This window comes from Pteropus medius, unplaced genomic scaffold, assembly GCF_902729225.1.
Source record: "Pteropus medius unplaced genomic scaffold, Ma_sr-lr_union100, whole genome shotgun sequence".
Classification (NCBI taxonomy): Eukaryota; Metazoa; Chordata; class Mammalia; order Chiroptera; family Pteropodidae; genus Pteropus; species Pteropus medius.
In genome coordinates, this window is record NW_024354503.1 from 11654825 (window position 1) to 11668803 (window position 13979).

At 38.1% G+C, this 13979-nt stretch overlaps 1 pseudogene; it reads left to right on the forward strand.

Moving 5' to 3' along the window:
- The first annotated feature begins 5095 nt into the window (after window positions 1–5095).
- Window positions 5096–5213, forward strand: LOC120596512 (uncharacterized; annotated as a pseudogene).
- The last annotated feature ends 8766 nt before the right edge of the window (window positions 5214–13979 follow it).

Sequence of the window (13979 nt, forward strand, 5' to 3'; positions counted from 1 at the left end):
GACTTTAGTAAACAAATAAGCAGTTCTTAACAGGTATAGGTGCAAGCACTTGCAGAGGCTATGCCTCTGGGGTCTGAGCACAGAGGAAACAGGCAAACACTCCAATCTCCCCATCTTTCCCTGAAAAGGGTTTGATTACACACTTTACAAGCTGCTGCCTGAGGGTCTGACTTCTAATTATCACACATCTAGGAGCTGACATGATCCTCCCCCGAGCCAAGGGAGCCAGTGGGCACTTCCCACCTCCTTCTACCTCCTGCCCACTCTAACAATAAAACCAAGTTACTAATATCTCTCTAGAAGGAGCTTGTCCACACACCTAGCACCCCAACTTTTTACAGCTGCCACCTAAGAACAGACCCCTAAATTGCCTAGCTCTAACAGCCAATAGGGCTTCCATCATGAGTCCCACGGAACTACAGCAAACAATAGTAAACGGCAAATGGGATGCAGCAAAAGCATTATTAGAAGGAAATTTATAGCCAATAAATGCCTACATTAAGAAAAAAGAAAGATCTCAAATAAACAACCTAACTTTACAAATAAAATTAAGTAAAAGGAATCAAGGAATAATAATCTGCACATTAGAAATTACAACCTAGTTTTAAAATATAATTAGCCAGAGAAAATGATATGTTTCACATATGTAATTAAAGCCCAAGAACTAAGTTCATGTGTATAGAAGAAACATCACATTCTCACTATTTCAAATATTTTTTAATACTTTTATGGTCAAAATTTTTGGATTGTGTATTATATATTTCTACTCATCATTAGATCAGGAGTCAACATACATGATTTGCAGGATCATTTGATATTGTGCAAATCACTTAAGCTTTCTATATTTCTGATTCCTTACCTATAAAGCAGAAACAAAAATTTATACTCTAGTTTTTACACAAGGCGTTTGTGAGGGTCAAATGAGATAATATATATTAAAGCAGCTTCAAAACTGGAATGTACTATATAATGTACTTCAGGTTGCAGCTGAAGAAAAACTGGAAATGTTAGCTATTGCATTCTAGGTGACCCAAGGCTATTGCTGTAGAAATCAGTGTTCGTTGGATGCCAGAGCAAACTATGTCTGATCAATTGTCTAACTACTCAGTGCTGCCTGTTCCTGGCTTCATAGACCAATATGCCATACTTTTGTGAGTTCTGGCGTCTTCTTTTATAGTTTCTAGGCTGTGGCTATTACATAAACAAAAAAAGAAGCATTGGACACTGGAGAATGGTTCAGGCCCAGAGGATAGAAAATAGGCAGCAGATAAGAGCTGTTCATAGAAGGGATTAAGTGTATGGAGGATGGGGGGTGGGAAGGGGGCATACTTCCTTTCATTGTGCTTTGCTTTATCGCACTTCAGTTTTTACAAATTAAAGGTGCTTGGCAACCCTGTGTTAAGCAAGTATCAGCACCAAAAAGATTATGACTTGCTGAAGGTTCAAATGATGGTTAGCATTTTTTTAGCAATAAAGTATTTTTAATTAAGGTATGTACGCTGTTTTTTAGACATAATGTTATTGCACACTAAATAGACTGCAGTATAGTATAAACATAACTTTTATATGCACTGGTGAACCAAAAAATTTATGTGACTCACTTTATTGTGAAATTTACTTTATGGCAGTAGTCTCAAACCGAATCCACACCATGTCAGAGAAATGCCTGTACACACATATACACCCTCTATTTCTGTTTATTATCAATGTTTAAATTACACTAAAAGGGCAACAATTTTCTTTTAGAGAATAAGTACTCCATTTTTTGTATAATTAAAACCTTGATTATAAATTTTAAAGTAGCCTACCCTGTTATCCTCATGTAAGAGACAAACGTAGAATCTGATTTCTTGTCCTGTGGGAACTTCTTCTTCCCCTTGCCACCCAAATTCACTTCTCAAGTACTCGTGTTTCTTCTATACGCATGAACTTAGTTCTGGGAAGAGAAGCTGTGAAGAAAATGAAACAATCACTGACTTCTTAAGAATATTGTATTTGCAGTTTCTGAGTCATTTTGATTCATACAGGTAAGAATCAGGGTTTAAATTAGGCAATTTCTGGCTGGGCAAGTTATTCTGTTCCTAAAATGGCACATGGCGAACGGAGGTGTGCCAATAGTGTAAAATGACTCATCATCAACCACAATTAGACTTTCTCGATTGCCTGCCAAGTGCTTGACAGGCCTGGGCTCAGAGCTGCACAGCCCCTGTCAAAGGTCCCCTTGACTTCTGGTAATCTTCCTCAGTTACTGAAAACTATTGATCCTATTTCCACACATCTCATTGTTAATCGGCTTGTCCTCAAGCGTCCCCATGGACACCACAGACCAACTTCACCTGTTAAATAAGCAGAGCTGATTCCTATTAGTATTTTTTCTCTTCTAAGTTAGAGTTAGACACCACCAACTAATGCAACTTTTAATTTGTTCTTAAAATAGGATAAACATTTCTAGATGACCCACTCATATGAGTTTCTATATTTGACAGTAGTTCAGCAATATAATTAGTATCAAGAGAGATGGTGGTATAGGGCAAGACCTAGATGGAAGAAAAAAAAGACGACAGAAGAGGCAAAGTAGAATTAGTCCATACAAACTTCGAAATCGATGAATTTAAATCCCTGATCAGTTTTTAGCTCTTTGTGATTACTTATTAAAACAGAACTGTAAAATACAGATACTCAGCTTTCAATACATTGATCTTAAAATGCAGAAAAAAACTTCCATTATGGCACATTGGCATTTCTGGCTGCAGGTATATATAATCTGCATAATAGTAACAAATTTAAAAATCTAACATGCCTACCGGAAAACAACAGAAGGAAACATAAATCAATCTCTTGTGTTTTTTATTTGGTTTTTGGTTTTTGATTTGCAGATACTTTGTGAAAGTCACACTTAGGTTAAATAATGAGGATAAATTATAACAATCCCTACCATAGTCTGTGTTCCTCAGAACGGCACTGGGCTTTATATATGATTCTTTCCATTGTTTTCCAATTGGGTCTGCTTCAAGGGCAGACTGTGTTTCACTCCTTAGTTGTGGGTCCTGCAGCACCCTCCACAGTGCTAGGTGCACAGCAGACACTCGCTGTCAACTGAAGGGAAAGAAGTCAGGATTCTACTGTTTTCAACCCCTCCGAATGCTTCCTATGACAGTAATGTAAACTCTAGCCAATTTTGCAGATACCCTCAGTTAGGTTTGCCCTCTCTTTAAGGGAATTTAATTCTGTTTCCTGGCCTGTTGCTTTATAAAATCATACTTCATTGTTGTAAAAGCAAGATGATACCTTCAACCCTTATCATTATGGGTGAAATCTCCCAGGACATCTGTAAGGGGCCAGACAGAAAGACACTCTTGGGATAATGCCCAAACCCCCAGCAGAGAAAGGGAGAGCTGACATACCTTGTGTCAGAACATGTCTCCCTTGACCTTCTACCTCCTACCCCCACCATCAGGGATAAAGAGGGGGATCCAGAAACCAACCTTCTCCAATCCTCTAGTCAAAGCCTTACCTTGACTCCCTCCTTGGGGTCCACACTACTCACTTTATCCCTGTTTAAGAGAATTACCTCAAAAGCCCCAAGCCCCAAGGTCACCCCTCATCTCTCACATTGTAGTTCTATAAGGCTCTGAATATCCCCAGTTCAGTCTTTATTTTTTCCCCTCTCCCCAGATCCTGAGGTGTTGCCTAGATTCACAGTAAGTCATAGAAACAAATTCCCTCTATTGTCATCCTCTTTTACAAATGTTGCTTCACCTTTTGTTCCAACAGAAACCTTATCCTCTGGGGGACACTGTGTATCTGGCAGTAAACTCTAGTAGGAGCCATTTTCTTCTTGACCTAAAAGAGAGGAAGTGTCCTCCTCACCCACCCCTTAACCTTCATGCTGCTTTCAGGCCCTTCTCCCTTTAATTCTGAAGCTCACTGTAACTGTCATCTATTGACCCTAAGTCATTCCTCCTCATTTTCCAAGGGGACTCTTGGTTCACTGTCACTCACTCTGATACTAGTTTGGTCCTAATCCTTAGTGATTGCAATATACTTATAGTTGAGACTTCCATCACCTGAGCTGCTCGCATGGCCAGAGCCTAAGATCTCATCATTATCATCATGTATGGAGCTGTCCTCCCTCCATAACTTCAGGTATATACATCCCACTCTCTGTCCTCTAATGCCTTGTGCCAACTATTCTTCTGCCCCACTGACACCTACAATTCATTGCTCCTTAAATCTCATTACTGTTCCCTACTTTCTTGATGGTTTCACTGATCTTCTTACCAGGCTGAAATTTCATAATCAATCCTTGGCATACACCCTTTACACCCTCGTCCCTCTCTCACTTGCTCAAACATAATTGGCAAACAACAGTTAGGTTAAGCCAACTTACCGCCTTCTCTTCCTACACCCTCTTTAAATCTATGACCATAATCATCGAGTTCTTTATACTGCCCAGCTGTCAAAGAATATCCCACTCTCCAAAATGACTAAGCCACACATTTTCTCCTCCTAAGTTCCCACATCTTCTCCTTTATCTTCGCTCTTCCTATTTCACTGAGAAAACTGAAGCAACCAGTAAAGAACGTGCACAAACTCCCACCATTGCTGCTGCCTACCCATCAGGCTCTGTATTCATTGACTCTTGCTTTCTACTCACTGCCAGAGCTGCTACTATCTAAAGGCGGGTCCAACCTCTGGGTACTAGATCACAGCTATAAGAAGTTTTACATGTACAACTCATATTGATATTTCTCAACTGCAAGAATCCTGTAAAGGAATATGTAAAGGACATTTCATAACAATTTGGCAATAGAGGAGATTTTGCTATTTTTCTTAATGTAGACAACAGATTGAAGAGAAAAAAAGACTCTTGTGAGCATTACAACTGACCATGAGCAGCAGTGAAGTAATGAAAAGACCATCGGCTTGGGGTTTAAATGCTAGTTTAACTGAATGACCTTGAGAAATATTCCAAGGTCAAAATAACTTGAATTTGAATCATAATTCTGCCACTAACTGGATTTATAATTTGGGGAAATTATTAAATAGCAGATAGAAATGTTTCATATATTTTATTAAAGATTAGATACATTGAGTCTACAGCTATGCTACCCTGAACAAGCCTGATCCCTTCTGAATTCGGAAGCTAAGCAGGGTCAGGCCTGGTTAGTACTTGGATGGGAGACCACCTATGAGACCAGGTGCTGTAGGCGTAAAAAAATTTAAAAAATAAGGGATCGTAAGCTGACAAGATCCTTGCAATCTGTGACGTCAACCAAAGATTGCCTGCCTAAAAATAAATAAATAAATAAGATTAGCTACATTGAATCATGTAAAGCATACATTGCATGTTTGCTTTCTTTTTCTTATTTTAATTTGTTAACATTATAATATGTAAAACATTTACATATTTTAAAAAGTTAAAACGTTATAAGATCATTTCCATACTGTGGGAAAAGTGGCCACTCCCGCCCCACCCCCACTCCCGCACACACACCAAAAGATGTCCACGTCTTAGTCTCCAGAACCTGTGAATGTATTTCCTTACATGGAAAACAGGACTTTACTGATGTAATTAAGGATTTTGCTATGGGGAGATTGTCTTGCAGTATCTGGTTAGGCCCAGTATAATCACAGGGATCCTTAAAAGTAGAAAAGGGAGTCAGAAGAGTGAGGCAAAAGGGAAACTTGACTACAGAAGAGGCGGTCGAAGTGACCCAATGGGAGAGAGACTCAACCCATTGTGACAGTGGAAGAAGGGTGTCCAGGAACTTGGGCATTCTTAGGAACCTGGAAAAGGGAAGGTGATGAATTCTGCCCTAGAGCCTCCAGAAAGGAGCCTAGCCCTGCTGACATCTTGATTTTAGCTCAGTGAGACTCATTTGAGAATTCTGACCTCCAGAACCATCATATCATAAATTTGTGTTGTTTTAAACCTCTAAATGTGTGGCAACTTGTTACAGCAGCCCTGGGTAACTAATACACATCCCTTTTCTTACCCCCACATCCTACTGCTATCGGTAACTATTTTCTACTTTCTGTTGTCCCCTTCCTGTGGCTATATATATATATTATTTTTTCTAAATAAACAAATACATGTGTTTACTCTAATTTTTCTTTCTTTCTCACATGAAAGATTCCATACTATATCCAAATTCTGCCCCTTATTCTGTTTTGTACTTAACAAAATTCATACTTATTCCCTTTAACCCCTGCACAATACTCTGTGGTGAGGCTGTGCCATAGTTCATTCAACCAGTCCTAAGCTGGTTAATATTTGCGTTGATTCCAATCTTTTGCTAATACAAAGAGAGAATCGATGAATAACTTTATGAATATGTTGTCTAATATTTGGGGAGGTGTTTTATTACACTGAATTCCTAGAAATGGTGCTACAGAAAAAGAGTAAAGGCATGTGTACTTTTGTTAAATATTGCGACTCCATAGAGGTCATACCACTTTTTACTTCAACTAGCAACATATGAGACTACACATGTCTTCATAGCCTCACCAAAAACACGCGTCGTCACATATTTGTATTTTTGCTAAGCTGATAGTTGGGAAATCGTATCTTATTGTAGTTTTAATTTGCATTTCCTTTATTATGAGTGAAGACAAGCCTATGTTTCATATGGTTAAGGACCCTTAATCTGTGAACTGTCCTTTTATATCTTATCCCATATCCTTATACTTTTTAAATTTTTTCTTATATTTATCCTTATACTTTTTGAATTTTTTCTTCTCAATTAAGAAAAATTCTTTACTTATAAGGAAGTTAGCCTGGAACAGAGTTATCATCTGTTGCTTCAGTGAAGTACAATTTCTTCAATAAATCGTGCCCTTCTTATCTATCTGCTTCTGATTCTTTGATAATCCCTTGTTTCAGAAGGGACTTTTATTCTATTGGTTCTGTTTTCTCCTTCATCTCCATGCTTCCAAGAGACATTTCTCCTTTCTATGCTTCTCTATCTCCTCCAGAACTAGGGCTTTCCCAAGGTCGCCAAGTTTGCTTCTGCTCACCTTCCAGATTCTTTCATTTGACTGACTCCCAGTAACCAGGTCTTTGGTTCCCTGGGATTCAGGCTAGGTCCCCTTCATTTGGAGAGTAAGTCCTAATTGACATGATCTGTGCCCTTCTGCCACTGAGACCGCACTGACCTCTCCTTTCTTTTGTGCAAATCCTTCCTGAGTGTTCAGTCTAATGTAGGCTCTAGAGGCAGCTTTGCTAGTCCTAAGTGAATATTTCCCAACTGGCATGTAAACTGAAGTTTGCAGTGATGTCTCTAATTATGTTATGTATGTGTGCTATGGGAGATTTCATTTTATCTCCTTGTTGATCTGTGTGATTTTGGGGAGAATTATTAAAATGTTTATATTTATACCAGCACCTACAAGATCCTAGTATGTTTTAAGCTCTAAATAAATGTTAGCAGTTATCATTAATTGTATTAAATAGAGGGTACATGGAAATCTGAAGAATAAGTATTGGGAAATTTGGATTGTTATGGGTAAAAAAAAATAAAACTGGATTTCTACCTAACATCCTAGTGTCCAAGAATGAACTATATATCAGGACACTCGACTTGGCAGAACACATTTGAGACCAGACAATACTTTGTCCTGAGGGCTGTCTTATGCCTCTAGCCACTAGATGCCAGTAGAACCCTATTCTCACAAGTTGTGACAAAATCTCTCTAAGACATTGTCTAATGTACCTCAGGAGGCAAAGTCACCCCCAGTTGAGAACCATTTCTATAAATGGAATAAATGCCTGAATGTAAGCAAATATCTTTGTGACCTAGGGGTACAAAAGAATTTCTTTAAACAAAATTTCAGCAACACAAACATAAAGCAAAACACTGATCACTTTCATGACATCACTCAGGTTACTTCATTGACCATTAGACTGTTAGGGGACAAGAACCAAATCAGAAGAACTAATTAAGCAGTTCTTAAACTAACTGAGGTATCCAAGGCAAGCAAATGGTGAAACCAGGTATGTTTTCTTACATGCCCTTTTCCTGCACTTACTGTGTTTTTAGAGAGTTACTTAGGAAATGGTGTAGGCTGGTGAAAAGCCTAAGAGAATCAAATTAGTTCAATTCCTGTCAAGTTCCCTTAAAATAGGTTATGAGAGTAAGTTCAACCTCTAGACTCAGAGGTATTATAAAGTTATAAATAATAGAAAAAATTGTAATGGGAAGAGCTGAGCATAATGTGACCACAACTTTATACCAGCAGGAAATGACCCATGGCTGATGGGAGAACTGGACTTTTTCAATGATTAACAGAAAATCAAGCTAAAGGATGAAAGGGTTAAAGTTATGCTTTATAGTGGAATCTTGTAAAAATGGTAAGAAGCTCTTGGGATCATCTGAACAGGACTCATTCTCTGAGATGTAGGCTCTATTCAAAGCCATAGCCACCAGCCCACCTCTCCAGTGTACCGGAATCTTCATAGGGCCTCAGCCAAAGACCTATATGACCTGTGGGAGGTTGTTTTTGCCATCCTTTATCCTGTACTCTGCATGCTCCAATACCCTGCACTTTTTTTATTTAAAAAAAATCATAAAATTTATCATCTTAACCGTTTTTAAGCATATAGTTCAGTAAGGTTAAGCATATTTACTTTGTTGTAAACAGATAATCAGAATTTTTCAACTTGCAAAACTGAAACTATTCCTATTAAACAACTCATCTCCTATCCCCAGCCCCTGTAAGCACCTTTTTACTTTATGTTTATATGAATTTGACTACTTTAATTACCTCATGTACATAAAATCTTACAGTATTTATTTTTTGTGACTGACTAATTTCACTTAGCATAAAGTCCTCGAGGTTCATTCGTGTTCTGGCATGTGACAAGATTTCCTTCCATTTTAAGGCTGCAGAGTATTCCATTGTGTGTGTGTGCGTGCGCGCGCGCGTGTGTGTGTGTGTGTGTGTGTGTGTCACATTTTGCTTATCCTTTTATCCATCAACGGACATTTGGTTTCCTTCTATGACTTGGCTGTTGTGAATACTGTTGGTATAAACATGGGTATAAAAATATCTCTTTGAGACCCCACTTTCAATTCTTTAGGATATATACCCAGAAATGGGATTGCTCGGTCATACAGTAGTTCCATTTTTAATTTTTTGAGGAACCTCCTTCTGGAGGCTCTGAGGGAAAATCTCTTTTCTTGCCTTTTCCAACTTTTAGAGGCTGCCTGTAATCCTTGGCTTGCAACACTTTTCTTTATCTGTAAAGCCAGTAGTGCAGTATCTTCAAATCTTTTCATTCTGACTTCTCCCTTCCACTTATAGGAATGCTTGCGAGTGCATTGGCCACCTGAATAATCCAAGATAATCTTCTTATCTCAGCTCAGCTGATTAGCCAGTTTAAATCCATATGGAACCCTAATTCTCCTTTGCCAGATAACCTAACATAATCTCAGGTTTCAGGGAACGAGACATATATGTCATCAGGGCCATTATTCTGCCTACCACAGCTACCATATGTTCTGGAACTTCTAACATGCCTTGATTTTTAATATTTTGACCTGTCATGCCCAAGTCAAAGAGCATCTTCAACATTATTTCCTGCAGTATTCAGAGGATTGATGGATGAATATTTAGACAAGTGTGAGGCATTAATCAATGTTTTTCATACATACGAATCCCTTTTAACTTCATGACATTTTCCCTCATCCAACTTGGACTTATAGATGTGAAATGGACATCTGTTTGAGCTACAATCATCACCACAGAATCAAACATCGAGTTCTTATCTTTTTAGTTTTGAAAAACCTAGTCTGTGAATAAGAAAGAAAGACTTAAAAATAGTACTCGAGAGACTTTTTTTCAATTTTAAAATGGGTTTTTCTGATTACAGAATAGATTAGCATTCTTCTGGCTGAAGGAGAGTGAAGAGATAGAGAAACAGGAAGATTATTTACTATTGTTAAAGGTTTCTGATACAGGTCTTATGCCCTGAGGTTAAACAGAGTGAATGGAGAGAGCAGATGATAAGTTCAGGGGTTCAAGAAAAGAGAGACTTTGCTCATACTCCTACTTGGAATTTCGGAAGGTGGAATACTTGAAAACATTCTCCCTGCTATACTGGCAAAGGATATAGAATGGAAATGGCTATGAGGTTGTCAAAAGAGAGGGATAAGGCAGCTTCACTATTTTTGCATGACTTCAGAGAGTCATGGGATGACAGCTGAATCTTCTCTATATACCGAGAAAAATGCAAGGAAGTTAGGAGAAAGAGAAGAGGATAAAGAAAGTGGGACAAGCCATATGGCCCAGGACAAAATACATTCACAGAAGTCTCAGCACATGTCAGCATGGAAAGATAACTGTGCCCAAGGACCAGATGGGACACAGTATATATTAATATGATAGAGCATGCCCAAGGATTCGAGGTCTCTTTTCTATTGCTGCATGAAGCTTATGGAAGTTTCTAAAATTAAAATGAATTATCAGGAAGATAGGAGTGAGAATGGGATAGGGAGGAAATATTCTGAACAGATTGAAATTGACCTAGAGGGAATAAGTTTACTGTGAATGGACCTGATGTCTATTAGCTGTAGATATAAAATAAACAGACATAGACAAATAGAAAGAGTTATCAAGCCATACACTATCAAAATTTTGTGTTCGTAACTATGCAATTACAATGGCATTCTAGGTGAAAAACAATATACTGGAGAAAACTTTGTACTGCTTAGAAAACCCGAATTTTGATCTTTAGTCACTAAATAGCCCCAAAGTTTTTCTATAGACTTTATCCTCTTTTTCATGGAAAGAGATGTTGATATTTAAATGTTTGGGAGTTTTTTCCCCTATATTTCTACTTGTCAATAAATATCAACCAAGAAGTCAAGACGTTTCTTTGGGGAGTACTCATCTAATGCACATAAACCAAAAAATCTGAAGTATACAGCCTTATACTATATGAGTCTCAATCTTAAACATTCCACAATTGCCCCACTAATACTAAGTAAGAAGTAAAAACTGAAATGTGAAGATCAGAATTATAATTTGGGTTGAGGTATCAGCATTTGATGACCAGTCAAAGCCAAGGTCAAGGAAAGTACAGTAGTTCCCCCTTATCCATGCTGGATATGCTCCAAGACCCCCCCAGTGGATGCCTGAAACCACAGATAGTACCAAACCCTATATATACGTTTTTCCCTGTACATACATATCTTTTCACTTAAAGGGAGCACTCTACAATTTTTTGGCATATCCAAATTGCCAGCATCACTACTCTTGCACTTTGGGATATTATTAAGTAAAATAAAGGTTACTTGAACATAAGCACTGCAATACCACAATAGTCAATCTGATAACAGAGAGAGTTACTAAATTACTAACTGGCAAAGAGCATATACATTGTGGGATACACTACACAAAGGGATGATTCATGTCCTGGGCAGGATAGCAAGAGATTTTGTCACACTACTCAGAATGGCAGCAATTTAAAACTTCATAGCTCTGAGTTGTTTATTTCTGAAATTTTCTATTTAATATTTTTGGATCATGGTTGACCACAGATAACTGAAATTGCAGAAAGCAAAGCCATGGATAAGGGGGAACTACTTTATTTAATAAGATTAATGATAGTGTGGTTTTCTGAATTGGGGGCTCTATATAACACTGGTCTTTCCAGCATAGGAATAAAGTAAGCATTAGATTTACCCAAAATTCACCATGACTTGATTCTCCAGCCCCTACGGCAGCTTTATAGGCCTCATAGCAGTAATAAGGACACCATAGAGGTTCTGGAGGGATTATGGCTGCAACACAGGATAAAGTTTGGGAAAGCTTTTTAACAAATACAGTGCCTCTCTCTCTCTCTCCCTCTCTCTCGTTCTCTCTCTCATCTCTCTATCTCTCTCTCTCTCTCCTTCTCTCTCTCTCCTTCCCACCCTCCTGCTTCTGAGGTGTTGTCTGTGCATAAAGAAATACAAAACAATGCTAACACGTCTTCTGTAAGATATGGAGAATAGAACGAAACCCTTACTAATAAATGAGTCATAGAGAGAAGCTCTCATACAGCTACACAGATCCAACACTTAGCAACTCTGGGTGCCACCCACTCCTAATGCTGGTTGACATCAGAGTGTAGGCTACATAAAGGCCACTACTAAACAAGCCTCAGTATAGTAAAGACAACAGAAACTTGTGAAATTGGTCAGAGAAAAATGTATCCTATGGCATCCTAATTATCTTTCATTTATTCAGGTAGTGCAATTATATGAGAACAGTAGGGCAAGAAAAAAAATAAGAGATGTAAGTAGTAGAAAAGAAGGAGACATCTTTATTTGCATGTAACTAGATTGTATACATAGGAAAAAATTTATAGATAAGGTATTAGAATATAAATAAATTTATCAAGGTAGGTAGACTATGCAAAGATCATTTTTTTATTTCTACATAATAGCAATAAATAATTAGAAATTAATATTTTTAAGATAATATCAAAAATATTTTTAAAAAACAAATACTATGAATAAATCTATAAAAAAGGTGCAAGAAACCTATATAGAAAACCACAAAACATGTAGAGAATTTAAGGAATCATCGATCTAAAGACCAACATAGAAGGATTCTATGTTAATGAATTAGAAGACACAGTTTTGCAAAGATATTCATTCTAGGTAAAATCAATGTAATTTCAACCAAAATTCAGCAGGTTTTTTTTGTGGGTATCAATGGACAAACTGTACTTAGACTTATCACAGCACGAGGTGAGGATTCATAGTGCAGCTAAGCCAGGCTGAATTGGGCTCTAAACCTAGTTCTGCCTCTTCCCATCTGTGTGATCTGGGATGAGCTACTTAACCTAACTGAACCTCATTTTCCATGTCTATAAAATAGAGATAATACCTCCCTCATAAGGTTCATAATGAGCTTATTTAGATAATATCCTTTGCAGAGTTATCTGCTGCTCATATACCCTGTTTAATCATCTGTCTCCAATAAATTGTAAGCTCCTTGAAGACAGGACTGAGTTTCATTCACAATTATAAGCCCACTGTAGATGCTCAACAAATAATTAATAAACGTACTTGGAAACAGGAAATAGATGGCAGTTCAAGCAAATACTGGGCAAAGAGGAGTTCCTGATGAAGGTAAGAGGGGTTTCTCAGTAAGCGGGCCGAATGTGGTAAAGGACATCTGAGAGCAGACATTGGCTAAGGTCAAGGAGGATCTAGGAATCAGTCTCAAAGAGAAAGAATTGGAGAAAGGTGGAGACCCAGGCTTATGTAGACCTAAAATCAGAGAAGCCTATCAACACAGGGTGCAGGCTGGTTATTAGGGCTGGTGCAATATGGAAAGTAGGAAGTTTAGGAGAAAGGTAGAATGCTACAGCTGGGGTATATGGTGAAAAAAAAAACTTAATTAGCTATTGAATCATCTAGCTCCTACCAAATAAGATTTCTTATATTTCCTCTTGATTAAATTCAAAGTCAGCCCAAAAGCCTAAGGCAGGGCTGATCCTGAAGGTTAAGATCAACGGCCTCAGTTGAGGAGAAATACTGAAATTCAAGTAGGTACATTACATATTGGAGGCCCTTGTTATACACACCGATTAAAACATAAAATAATAAAAAAAAATTCTGTTTAACAAAATCTTAATAGGGAGAACTTGTTATTTTTGAGACTGCTACTGAGCTCCCTTCGGTAATAGGATTGGATGGCAACGACAGGATGTAGGATGGTAAAGATGGGGGTTCAAAAGAAAAAGAAGTTCTCTTCCTTGAAGTATTCTGAGACCTCAGCAGAAGAAGCTAATGGAGAAGGAGAGGAAGCAAAGCGGGGCTGGCTCCATAGGGAGTGAGTAACCACCCGATTCCTAGAGTCCAGAGGGCCCGGGTAACTGGCACTTGACTAAGGAGTTTAGGATTAGGGTGCATCAGCCAAAATACAGGTAAGCAGTGACAATCCATCGCTAGGGGATGACCAATGGAACCAGGCTCTAACCA